The sequence below is a fragment of the Capricornis sumatraensis genome, chromosome 11 (assembly GCF_032405125.1).
Source record: "Capricornis sumatraensis isolate serow.1 chromosome 11, serow.2, whole genome shotgun sequence".
NCBI classification, from domain to species: Eukaryota; Metazoa; Chordata; class Mammalia; order Artiodactyla; family Bovidae; genus Capricornis; species Capricornis sumatraensis.
Genome location: NC_091079.1, coordinates 87,888,365 through 87,901,856, shown reverse-complemented (window position 1 = coordinate 87,901,856; position 13,492 = coordinate 87,888,365). Strand labels below are relative to the sequence as shown.

The 13,492-nt window shown below is 43.6% G+C and overlaps 1 non-coding gene across 1 annotated transcript; it reads right to left on the bottom strand.

The window, feature by feature from the left end:
- Nucleotides 1-98: 98 nt before the first annotated feature.
- TRNAS-AGA (transfer RNA serine (anticodon AGA)) lies at nucleotides 99-180 on the bottom strand. The gene has a single exon. It is a non-coding gene; the product is annotated as a tRNA-Ser (tRNA).
- Between the last annotated feature and the right edge of the window lie 13,312 nt (nucleotides 181-13,492).

The window sequence follows — 13,492 nt, the reverse complement described above, 5'->3', positions numbered from 1 at the left end:
GGGTCCCAGTCGTATCCCAGACGTTCATAAATTCCTTAAATGTCTGCAGAGAAGCTTGCAAAAGAGAAATAAGCACCTGTGTCAAAATGTTGACTTCCCGTAGTCGGCAGGATTCGAACCTGCGCGGGGAGACCCCAATGGATTTCTAGTCCATCGCCTTAACCACTCGGCCACGACTACTGCTGGTGATGGCTCTGGCAGTGAGATCTATGTAGAGCTTGCACACAAGTGTCTAGTAACAGGTATGTTTGCATCACGAGGAAAACACTACAAAGCATTTCTGTCAGATTAAGCGCACATTTGAATGTTTTAGTTCTTAATAATTTTAGTTTCTCAGAGGGGATCTTGAGAGTATCGCCAATCAGAAAAAACGGAATTTTAGTAAAATCGCTAGTTAGTCAGAAAACAAGAGAGAGGGAAGAAAGGTTGGTGCTGCTGTACACTGGCTTGCAGAGGCCTGCATTTTTCCGGAGATAACTGGGAATCTTAGGGCCCCGGATCAGCCTCCCGGCCTCCTTGCGTGATCAGCTCCACTCCCCCGCCGCTGTCTAAGCACAAACAGCTCCAGGACTCTTTTTACCCACTACGCACTAAAATAGTGTTCCCCACTGATTCAAATTCACTATGCAGGGCTAGAATGTCCCACAGTGTCTTAAAGACACTGTTCGGAGAAGTATGATGTGTGATACACCTGCAAGATATTGTCTCTCCTGTAAATACTATGTATGCACACTGAAACCAGAACTTTTGAGTATTTCTGAAAGGGAATTGCATAGAGGTTGGCAACCTTGGAAACTCTGAAGATACTTCGATCGAAATGAATTAGTAGCTTCATTTACTTGGGTTTTTTGTTGTCTGTTCAGAATATCTATTAAAGATACTCTGATAGATATTCTGAACAGACAACCTATGATGGAGCAAATGTAGAGCCAACCTTTCAATATTCATGACTTTTGGGAGCCAGTTGTTAAATGCAACCACTATTAAAAAATTAAATTATGTAAGCTTACAGTTAAATTAACTATATGAAAAAACAAAAACAGTAGTCAAAATTCACCACGGTCTGATTATTACCCTACATTTTAGTATAATTTATGTTTGAGGTTATTTACATCTGTTGTATCTGAAATAGTATACAGTGGTCTATTGTTGTGAACCTCTTCCTAACTTCCCATTCAGCGATGACACTTGGGTAGCTTGAAATTTGGCTTCCTGGGTGTATTTACACCACGGATATTGCAAATGGTACAAAATACTTTTCTTGCTAGAGCTAGTTGTCAGGCAGTTATCAGCATGTCACTAATGTTTACCACCAAGCAAATCTTGAATATTCCAGCAAGGCAGCGTTCCCCTTACCTGTCAGGCTTCCCTGGTTGTTACTTCAACTATCAGAATCTTGTTGCATCGTATGACGTCCCACTCAGTATATTGATATTTTGTTTTGTTTTTCCCCAACTTGCCTTGCTGGGTGATTTCTACTCAGAACTGACCTCCAGCAGAAAGATAGGAATAAACCACTTGATACTGAAATTACCCTTGCAATATGGTTCCAGGGGGAGTTATGCATAGTTGGCATACAGTTTAATACACTTAAGTTAATAATTTGATTTTTCTTTATAAAAGATGAAATCTGAGGTATACCATGAGTAGTTGAAAGACTTAGCATGTAGATTTGCATGAAGGACTATGAAAGATAAAAGAGGAAGTGTTTCTAATTTTGTGTTTTGTTTATATGAATATTAGAAAAAAAGAAGCTTATTTCCTTCTTCCTTCACTCCCACCCCCATTTTAGTGTGTAGGTATCATGTGTAGATCATCCAGAGGTAGGTGTTTTGAGAATTTCACTTACAGCTTATCAACTCTTCTTTGGAACTTCTGACTTCAGTTGTGTGGTCTTTCTGGCTTTAGAGAAAGTCAAGTTCAATGTCTGCAGTGAGAAATGCCATATCCAAATATGTGGTTGGCTGTGTGATAAACTGGAAAATGAAAGCACACTACTAAAAATCTCCAGGGACTTCCCTGGTGGCCTAGTGGTTAACATTCCAGACTTCACTGTTGTGGCCCAAGTTCAAGCCCTGGTGGAGGAACTGAAATCCTGCAAGCCACACAGCGTGGCCAAAAAAAAAAAAAAGAAAAACTCCGGATGTCAGGAGCAACACCAGGTGCACTTCAGTGGACTCTAAGCAATGGAGGTGGTTGTACCTGGTGAATGTATACATGGCTTTGGAAAATTCATGCAAATCATATTAGAAAACAATTTAAAAAACCATTTTTTTCATTTTTTCCCAAAATAGAGAGTCTTGTTTATTATCTCTGTAACTGTTAATATGTGTCGACAGTGGTGTGAATACTTGTCCCCTAACTCTTTCCCAGTCTTGGAAAGCATGCCAAGTGTCAGATGTTTCATAAAGGAGTATAGCCAAGAGTCTTCAGACAATACAGTTACTAAACATGGTAAAAGTGGCGTGCTGTGTATTATTACATTTACTTAGCATTCCAAGGAAGTATTTTAGGGAAAAGGTGTCCAAAATAAGAAAACAAAGCCCTGCTGACTTTGCCAAGTAACTGAAGACTGCTCGGAACCTGCCTTCTTGCTAGCACTGATCTAAATGAGTTAGAGGTGGTAATACAACTGGTTCTGTTCTCACACACAGTCCAGGCCAACCTCTTAAGTTACAAGGTGTTTTATAGTCATCCTAGCTGTTCACATCATGAATTGCAAGGCCTCCTTGGATTCTCATATATTAATAGGGATTCCCTGGTGGCTCAGATGGCAAAGAGTCTGCCTGCAATGCAGGAGACCCAGGTTCAATCCCTGGGTTGGGAAGATCCCCTGGAGAAGGAAATAGCAACTCACTCCAGTATTCTTGCCTGGAAAATCCCATGGACCGAGGAACTTGGCAGGCTACAGTCCATTGGGTCGATGTATTAATGCTTTTCTCCCCCTACACCAAAAATAGATACTCACTGCTGGGCAGTGACAGCGTCGTGGGTGTGAGGGGAGGCATCTTCGAAGAACAGTTGCCAGCCTCCCAGCTGCTAATGCTGGAGATGGAATAGCACGGGGGCAGCTCTGATTCTTTCAAGTGGTCCCCGAGTTAGGCCTCAGTGCCCCATAGGTAAATTCAGTCCAGAACACGCAGAATCTTTATGGGAATTTGTACACTCGTCTCTCACAGCTGTGGAGAGTTTAGACTAATCACAACTCTCACTGGGATCCTATCATCTTTGTAATTTGAAAAAGGATCAGGAGCCTGCAGACTTGGAACATCTTGAGAAAACTCTGGCTCTGAAATACATCATCACACGTGGGGGACACCACTTGCGGCATCATCGCAGAGAGCTGAAGAATGTTGAAATCGAGTATTTCTCTGGCGTGATTTCAAATGGCCTGAGAAATCCGAGAACTTTTTTTTTAACTGCAAAACAGATTCTTTCCTCTTCCATCAACCCTGTTGCTGTCAAAGTGTCCCATGTTAGGTGCCAGAAATGAGCATAGCCTTTTAATGATAGCAATGCCAAGGTTAACACGGCTCCCGGCGCTCTCTCAAGAATCTGTTAGGATGTATTTTGATCCACAGACACGTTCCAAAGGTGTGCATTTCCTTCGTCTTTCCAGTTTCAGTACATTTCTCTTCAGCAGCCTGGACAAACCCTGTCACTTTTTGCCAGAACTTCTCATGCTTTCCGGCCCCTCGAACACTATTTTTCATGGACCCCCATGAGTCCATATGGTAGGGCTAGGCTCAAAGTTGGTATTTGGGAAGCAGCCTCTGACAGCACAGAGACCTGGTGAACTACAGTCATTTGTTCAAAAGGCCAGTATTCGCAGATGTGCTCTAAGAGGGTAATACAATTTTTGATCCCACCCAAATGGATATTTTATCACCAATCCACATAGCAACCAACAAACAGATCAACCCAAAGAGGCAAGTGCTAATTCCTGTGGCTCAAACCTGTCAACCCCCTGAGGAGTCAGTAGTGCAGCCTTTGTTTGAGGCTTTGACGTTAAAAAAAATAAATATATATATATATATATATATTTTCACTTCTATCATTCTGTGAGTCCAGCTCCCTCTTCCCTCCTCCTTGTTTCAAATAAATTTTTGCTTTATGATTTTTAGCCTTCAGAAGGTTAAACCTGATTCAAAAAAAAGAAAGGATCAGTTGGGGAGCTATGTGGGGGAGTAAAAGTTTGAGCTAGGCGTTATAATGAAGGCAAAGAAAGAAAGTGAAGTAGCTCAATCGTGTCTGACTGTAGCCTACTATGCTCCTCCATCCATGGGATTTTCCAGGCAAGAATACTGGAGTGGGCTGCCATTTCCTTTTCCAGGAGATCTTCCTGACCCAGGGATTGAACCCAGATCTCCTGCATTGTAGGCGGATGCTTTACCGTCTGAGCCACCAGGAAAAGTAAGAACCAGATGGATGGAGGCCATTAGAAATGTCTCGCAGGCCAGGGCTTAGGTTTAGTGCCCAGTGGCCTTCCTGGTCCCCAGTTGGCCACAGTGCCTCTTAGGGAGGAACCCAGCATTTTAGGCTGACCAGTTTTCTCTAGTTCCTCAGCCATACTTCCACATATCAACCAATCTTTATAGCTTAAAGATTCTTACAGCTTTCTGAAAATCCTAAAGCTCCCCCTACTTGAAGACCGCACAGAAGTCCCTAAGGATAAAGCCAACAAAAGTATCTCCCTTAAAATGAGTTGCCCAAGGAATATAAGGGGACTGGAAAGGACTTTAGTGATTGTGTATAAAACTCATTTTACAGATGAAGGCCAGATAAGTGAAACAATTTAGAAATTAATTATTAAGAGATTTTCATCGCAACTGTTAGATTATCTTTTTTCATTATCAGGCTGGTTATTCTGGATAAGACTTGCTAGTGGTTATAAGATTAAAGATATGCATTTAATATTAGGTTCTCACATTTTGGAATCCTTTCATGCCTGGATTGAAGTATCAATAAAACCTGTCTTATCCCCCCTAGTTCTTTGTCTCTGATTGTCTGTGTCATTTGAAGGTGCCTACTGCAGGAGACCCAGGAAGATCCCCTGGAGAAGGAAATGGCAACCCACCCTAGTATTCTTGCCTGGATAATCCCATGGACAGAGGAGCCTGGCAGGCTACAGTCTAAAGGGTCACAAGAGTCGGACACGAATTAGTGACAGATACCACTGCTCTATAGTTTTAGTGATTACGGCTGCTGCTGCTGCTGTCACTTCAGTCGTGTCCGACCCTGTGTGACCCCATAGACGGCAGCCCACCAGGCTCTGCCATCCCTGGGATTCTCCAGGCAAGAACACTGGAGTGGGTTGCCATTTCCTTCTCCAATGCAGGAAAGTGAAAAGTGAAAGTGAAGTCGCTCAGTGTGTCTGACTCTTCGCGACCCCATGGACTGCAGCCTACCAGGCTCCTCCGTCCATGGATTTTCCAGGCCAGAGTACTGGAGAGGGGTGCCATTGCCTTCTCCAGATTATGGCTGGTCCTCATATTATGTGTGAGGACACGAACTCTTGAGGGACAGGGACTGGAACTGATGCATAGTTGTTTGTCCTATATTGCCTAGGAAGGTGGGGAAGAAGAGTGCCTTTTGAGAGCATCTAAATTGAAATCCTTTTATGTGACATTTAGGGACTAGGAAATCCCCATTGTATGTTAACAGTAAGGCTGGTTCTCTGACGACTTGTGAGTTAGAAGCTTGTAGAGATGGTTAGGTCTTCCTTTCCCCAATTCCTGCTAACACAGGTGCGGAATGGTCCGTTCAAGCCTCAGAAGCTCTCGGCTGAAGGAGAATGGATCTTCTGAGCCTGCAGGGAGGTCTCAGCTCCAGGAGGGGCTTTGAGGGCTACTGAGGAGTGTCAAAGCAGACCTCGCGCTTACCTCCACTCCCCTGCACTGGCATGTGCCTGTCCTTGAATGAGGGGACAGACGCCTTCCATAGAAGGAGCAGCATATTTTCTGGTCTTTTTTTTTTTTCCTGAAAATGGACATCATCTCAGACTGCATGCAGCCAGGTTCTCCCAGATATTTCTGACTGGCAGAACTTCTCTGATTGCTCTGTCAGTTCCTGCTTGCCCTGCTTTGTACTGAAAAGCCCTACCTGCATGATGAACTAGCCCCTGTCCCTGCCCTGCTCCGCCCCCGCCCCCTCCTCCCCTCCCCCCGCCCCCGCCCCCTCCCCCCCTCCCCCCGCCCCCGCCCCCGCCCCCGCCCCCTCCCCCCCTCCCCCCCGCCCCCGCCCCCTCCCCCCCTCCCCCCCGCCCCGGCCACACACACACACACCAAGTCCCTGAGTCACTCCAGGACCTACTCACTCTTCTCGATCATGGCTAGATTTGGAATTGGTCTGGGATGGCCTATGTCTAATGGGGCTTCCCAGCTGGCGCTGGTGGTAAAGAACCCCCCTGTCAATGCAGGAGATGTAAGAGGCACCAGTTTGATCCCTGGGTTGGGAAGATCCCTTGGAGGAGGGCAGGGAAACCCACTTCAGTGTTCTTTCCTGGAGAATCCTATGGACAGAGGAGCCTGTCGGCCTACAGTCCACAGGGTTACAAAGAGCAGGTCATGACTAAAATGACTTGGCATGCCTGGCTGCCCTATGAACCAGTGTGTGATGGATTTCTTTTACTTCCTTAAAATTTATTTAAAATTTTTCTGTATTTATTTTGGGCTGTGCTAAGTCTTCATTGCTGAGTGTGGACTTCCTCTAGTTGTGGTGAGCAGGGGCTACTCTTTGTTGTGGTGCACGGCCTTCTCATTGTGGTAGCTTCTCTTGTTGCAGGGCACGACCTCTAGAGCACGGACTTCAGTAGTTGTGACCTATGGGCTTAATTGCCCTGTGGCATGTGGGATCTTCCCTGACCAAGGATTGAACCTGTGTCCCCTGAATTGGCAGTCCCTCTATTCTACTTTTTGGGCTTCCCTGGTAGTTCAGAGGTTAAGCGTCTGCCTGCAATGCGGGAGACCCGGGTTCGATCGCTGGGTTGGGAAGATCCCCTGGAGAAGGAAATGGCAACCCACTCCAGTATTCTTGCCTGGAGAATCCCATGGGCGGAGAAGCCTGGTGGGCTACAGTCCATGGGGTCGCAAAGAGTCGGACATGACTGAGCGACTTCACTTCACTTCACTTTCTAATCTACTTTTAGATTGAACTCCCATTTCTATTCTGAGGCTGAAGTTTTGTCCAAAGCCCAAACCCTTGTCCAGGGCTGTAGTTGTTTCCTAGGGCTTCCAAAGATACATCACCACAAACTTGGCGCCTTAAAACAACAGAAATTTATTCTCTCAATACTGAAGGCCAGAAGTCTGAAATCAAGATGTGGCGGGATCACACTCTCTCTGATGGTTTCAAGGGACAATTAGTTCCTTGCCTCTTCCATCTTCTGGTAGCTATTAGCATTCCTTGACATGTAGGCTCATCACTCTAGTCCCTGCCTCTGTCTTCATATTGCCTTCTGTGTGTCTTATTTTATGAGGATCCATCTAATTGCCTTTGAGACTCACCCAAATTACCCAGGGTAAGCTCTTCCTTTCAAGATTCTTAAGTTAATCACATTGGTAAAGCTCCCTTTTCAGATATTCCTGGACAATTTGGGTGAGTCCTAAAGAGAATTAGACTCGGGAGGGATTTGACATGGATATCTTTTTTTAGGGAGGAAGAAGTCATTACTTAGTTTACAAAGGTTCTGATATCTCTGGGCCTGTGTTGGCTCTTCTTCCCAGGGGATGAGCCCCTTGTCTTATTTCTGACTAAGGTAAAGAGCCAACATGAATATGTTCATGTATACACAACTCAGTATACACATCTCTCTGCTGTCAATCTCTCTATTCATCCATCTAATCTACCTCTTTATGTTATCTATCTAAAATGAGACAAAAGTTTTACGAAATTATATTTTAATCGACGTGAGATGTATTCTGATATTTCCTATTCTATTTGATTCCATTCCATTCTATTCTATCGTTTTATTTGGAAAAAAGTGCTAGTCAAAACCTACTTCAACTGATTCATAATAAGTAATGACCTATAGTTTGCTGTATTCTGTTCTTAGAGCACTGCTCTGATTATATCCTGTTTCTTACTAACTCTTTTTTAAATCTGTTTTTTTTGTGTTTATTTATAGCTGTGCTGGGTCTCCACTGCTGCAAGAGGGCTTTCTCCAGTTGCTGAGAGCAGTGACTGCTTCGTGGGCTCTAGGACAGACAGGTAGCGCAGGCCCAGCTGCCTTGCGGCATGAGGGATCTTCCGGGACCAGAGACTGAACCACAGTTCCCTGAATTGGCAGGCGGATTCTTAACTGCTGGACCACCAGGGAAGCCCCTTTGACTAGCTCTCTGATGGTCTTACGTTGCTTTCCATGTGAAGTCCAAGGTCCTCAGCCTGGAAGTCTCCTAGTTCCCCCTCAGATCCACTATCCCTGGCAGGAGGCAGCAGACTGGGGGCTTTGGACCTGAAGGCTGGTCTGTGGCACTTGGAAGTGCTGTGGCCTTAGACAAGTTAACTTCATTTTTTTCTGTCCCTGTCCCTTCACTTGTAAAAGAGGATCAGGGTGCCTCCCTTCCTGGGCTGCTGTGAGGGTCAGATGAGAGAACGCACCCTTGGTGCTCAGTAAACATTAGTGGGGAGGTTTTCTGCCCAAGACATGCTCTGGTTCCCAACATACTCCACTTTTGGCTGTTTTCCAGAAGGATTTGGTGCCCTCCTGTATCTGTCCATTTGTTCATTCTATTACCCCTTTCTGACCCAACTGCCCTTTTTGGAGAAACCAGTCTTTCTTGACTTCGTCAAATGTCACCATTTTAGTCTCCTCTTGTCGATGAGCGGGAAGTGGCCCGGTCTCCCCTGTGAGTCTGTGGCCTTATAACCGAGCTTCGGTGCTTCTTGTCTGTCATAGTTCTAGGGTCCTTTACAAGAACGTGAGAGACTTTTTGGATGCGGAATGTGTTCACCCCATGCATGCTTTCCCCATGCATCCCCTCAAAACACGTAGAACAAATCATATAATATATTGGGTGATTTAGTGTGTAAAACTACCACTTGCTGTAGGAAGCTGGGATAAGTATGACTCTTAAGTTTTCCAGTTAATATAGAATGTTTGATAACTGTGTATGTAACTGAGGATGTCTTGCCTATCTTATATTTTTAATTCCATCAGAAATAAAAAAAAAATCCTTGGTTTATCTGAACTTTTCATATATACACACAGCTTGTATATATGAAAGTGACCAGCTGGCATATAAGTAATAAGTAGTAATATATAAGTAGTAACATGTACAAGTAATAATGCTTGTATATAAATAAGTGACCAGCTAATAGCTGGTTTTATATCAATGATATCAAAGAAGTTATCAATCATTCCTAGGGTTATCTTATATGCATGTGTATGTGTGTGCTTTAATCATTGTATCAGGGCATGGTAAAGGAAAATTGTTAGCAAAATAAAAGAATGGTATAGTTCTAGAAGAAATCTCAGCTTAACAGTATAGATTGAAGGTTATGAGCACAGGCTCTGGACCTAAAACTCTTGAATTTAAACCCTATTTATTATAAATAAAGTTCATTCATTTACTGGTTGTGCCATTTAATCTATGTCTTTATGTCCTCATCTGTATAAATTGGGGCTAATACTAGTATCTGCATTTTGGGGACTCCTGTGAGCATTGAACTAGTTGGTACATGTGAAGCACTTACACAGCATCTGGACAGCATCTTCCAGTAGAACGCTGTGCACGCACCATATTCCACGAGTGCAGGTATTTACCAAGGGACATTTACTGGAATGTTCGCAGCAGCGTGGTTTATAATAGCCCCAACTAGAAGCTACCCAAATGCCCATCAATAGTACAATGGAGAAATACCATTTTTTGTATATAATAGAATATCATAACATGTAACAACATGGATGAATCTCACAAACGTAGTAAAGAGTGAAGGTCACCAGATGTGAAAAGGGAAATAGTGTATGATTCCATTCATGTAAAGATCAAAACCAGGCAAAACTAGAAAATAGGATAACGATTGCATGAGTTGGGGAGAATGACTAGAAAGTAACATGAGGAGAGTGTCTGGGGGTGCTGGATATGCTGGCTTTTAGGTTGTGGGTACTGACTATGTGGATGTACTCAGTTTGTGAAAATTCACCAAGCTGTGCACTTGTGATTTCTGTACTTTCCTGTATGTAAATTACATTTTAAAAGTTTTTAAAAACAGTGTTGACCTGAAAAAAATATCAGACTGCTAGATATTTTTCCAGCAAAGACGGGTTTATTCAGGATTGGCAGAGAGTTGTGATTTTGGCACTGCAGCCATGACAAGCCATGCAGATCTCTACATGACAAGAGAAGGAGAATGCTTTTATAGGGGGAAGAAGGAAGCTGGGAGGGCTGTTGTAAACAAAGTCCATCGCTTCTCATTGACTGAGTCTTGTCAGGAAAAAAGGAAAGTCATTCTTGTTCCTGTTGAGCTCTGCTATCGTTGCAGGACCTGGGAGCTCCCTCTTCTGGTCTCCTTAATCTATTTAACTGAGGCTTCTGTTTATCAAGTTTTTATATTTTCCCTTTTTGATCAAGATCTTTCTCTGAAAGCATCCCTGATCAAGAGTCAAATTTTCAAGTTTTAGTGGCTTTTTGTCTCTCAGTGTTAAGAAAGATGTGTCAAGTTGGAGGGAAAGTGAACAGATTGGAAACTTATTAAGGTCACATTTAAGTAACAAGGAGGTAGGTGGGTGAATGCTCAGGCACTTTTTATCTAAAGTCCATATGTTATCAAGAGGAGCTTTCCAGGTGGCACTAGGGGCAAAGAACCCGTCAATGACATGAGACGTGGGCTCAATCCCTGGGTTGAAACTGAACCAGGGTCTCCTGCTTTGCAGGCAGATTCTTTACCAACTGAGCTATCAGGGAATTTCTAGAAAGGCAATGCCAAAGAATCCTCATACTACTGTACAGTTGTGCTCATTTCACATGTTAGCAAGGTTATGCTCAAAATCCTTCAAGTTAGGCTTTAGCAGTACATGAACTGAAAACTTCCAGATGTACAAGCTCAGTTTAGAAAACAGAGGAACCAGAGATCAAATTGCCAACATTCATTGGATCATAGAGAAGGCAAGGGAATTCAGAAAACATCTGCTTCATTGACTATGCGAAAGCCTTTGACTGTGTGGATCACAACAAACTGGAAAATTCTTAAAGAGATGGGAATACCAGATCACCTTACTTGCCTCCTGAGAAACCTGTATGCGGATCAAGAAGCAGCAGTTAGAACTGAAGAGGTACCAGCTGACCAAATCAAAACTGGGAAACGAGTATGACAAGGCTCTATATTGTCACCCTGCTTATCTAACTTCTATGCAGTGTACATCATGTGAAATGCCATGCTGGATAAATCACAAGCTGGAATCAAGATTACCAGGAGAAATATCAATAAACTCACATATGTGGATGATACCACTGTAATGGCAAAGGGAAGATGAACTAAAGAACCTCTTGATGAGGGTGAAAGAGGAGAGTGAAAAAGCTGGCTTAACACTTAACATTTAAAAAACTAAGTTCATGGCGTCAGGTTCCGTCACTTCATGGCAAATATTAATAGAAGGGGAAAAGTGGAAACAATGACAGATTTTCTTTTCTTGGGCTCCAAGATCACTATGGACAGTGACCGCAGCCATGAAACTGAAAGATGCTTGCTCCTTGGAAGGAAAGCTATGACAAACCTAGACAGCATATTAAATAGGAGAGACATCATTTTGCCAACAAAGTTCCGTCTACTCAAAGCTATGGTTTTTCCAGTAGTCATGTATGGATGTGAGATTTTTTGGACCGTAAAGAAGGCTGAGAGCTGAAAAATTCATACTTTCAAACTGGTGCTGGAGAAGACTCCTAAGAGTCCCTTGGACTGCAAGGAGACTGAACCAGTCCATCCTAAAGGAGACCAGTCCTGAATATTCATTAGAAGGACTGGTGTTGAAGCTGAAACTCCAATACTTTGGCCACCTGATGCGAAGAACTGACTCACTGTAAAAGACCCTGATGCTGGGAAAGATTGAAGGCAAAAGGAGAAGAGGGCTGTATAGGATGAGATGGTTAGATAGCACAAACTTAATGAACCTGAATTTGGGCAAACTCTGGGAGATAGTGAAGGAGAGGGAAGCCTGGCGTGCTGCCGTCCATGGGGTCACAAAGAGTGGGACACGGCTTAGTGACTGAACAGCAACAACAATGGCAATGCTTTTGACCAAGGTACTTGGAGGGCCTTTACAAATTTTGCCAATTCAGTCTTAAAAAAATGTGGTTTTGGCTGTGGTGGGTCTTTGCTGCTACTCTTTGTTGCAGTGCCTGGGCTTCTCACTGTTCTCATTGTGGTGGCCTCTTCTGTTGTGGAGCACAGGCTCTGGGGCGCTTGGGCTTCGGTTGTTGTGGCACACAGGCTCAATAGTTGGAGCTTGCGGACTCTAGAGGGTTCGAGCTTCGGTAGTTATGGTGTACAGGTTTAGTTGCTCTGTGGCATGTGGAATCTTCCTGGACTAGGGATCAAACCTATGTATGCTCTCTGGCAGGTGAATTCTTATCCTCAGTTACAGGGAAGTCCCCAGTTGAGTCTTTTATTTTTTCCAATTGAGTCTTAATAATGCCATTAGTATGTTTGAAAAACCTGAGGACTGGAAGTGATAAGGATAACAAAAGTGTTATTGAACCAGAAAAAACAGTGCAGACTCTTTGAAGTATGTGGCCAGTAAAATGGATTTGTCAATCACTATTTTAGAGGAATTTTAGAGGAGTTCCCCAGGTAGGGGTAATCTTTTCTAAAGGACTTTAGCCACAGGAGACGCAGTGGTCTGAAAGAAAAGGCTTTAGTCCAGTATGAAACATACAGACCTTGACTCAAATATATTTATATAAATCCATTAGACACACATCTGTGCACATCTCTGCCAATTGCACAGTTTTGTTCATTTTTATGGCTGAGTAATATTCTTTGGAAGGAATGATGCTAAAGCTGAAACTCCAGTACTTTGGCCACCTCATGCGAAGAGTTGACTCATTGGAAAAGACTCTGATGCTGGGAGGGATTGGGGGCAGGAGGAAAAGGGGACGACAGAGGCTGAGATGGCTGGATGGCATCACCGACTCGATGGACGTGAGTTTGAGTGAACTCTGGGAGATGGTGATGGACAGGAAGGCCTGGCGTGCTGCGATTCATGGGGTCTCAAAGAGTTGGACACGACTGAGCGACTGAACTGAACTGAACTGATATTCCATTGTATTTCTGCACATCTTCTGTATCCATTCTTCTGTTGATGGACATTTAGGTTGCTTCCATATCATTGCTATTGTAAATAGTGCTGCAATGAAAATTGGGGTACATGTGTATTTTTGAATTATTGTTTTCCCTGGATATATGCCCAGGAGTGGGGTTGCTAGGTCATTTGGTAATTCTGTTTTCAGCTTTTTAGAGAACCTACATACTGTTATCCATAGTGACTGTATTAATT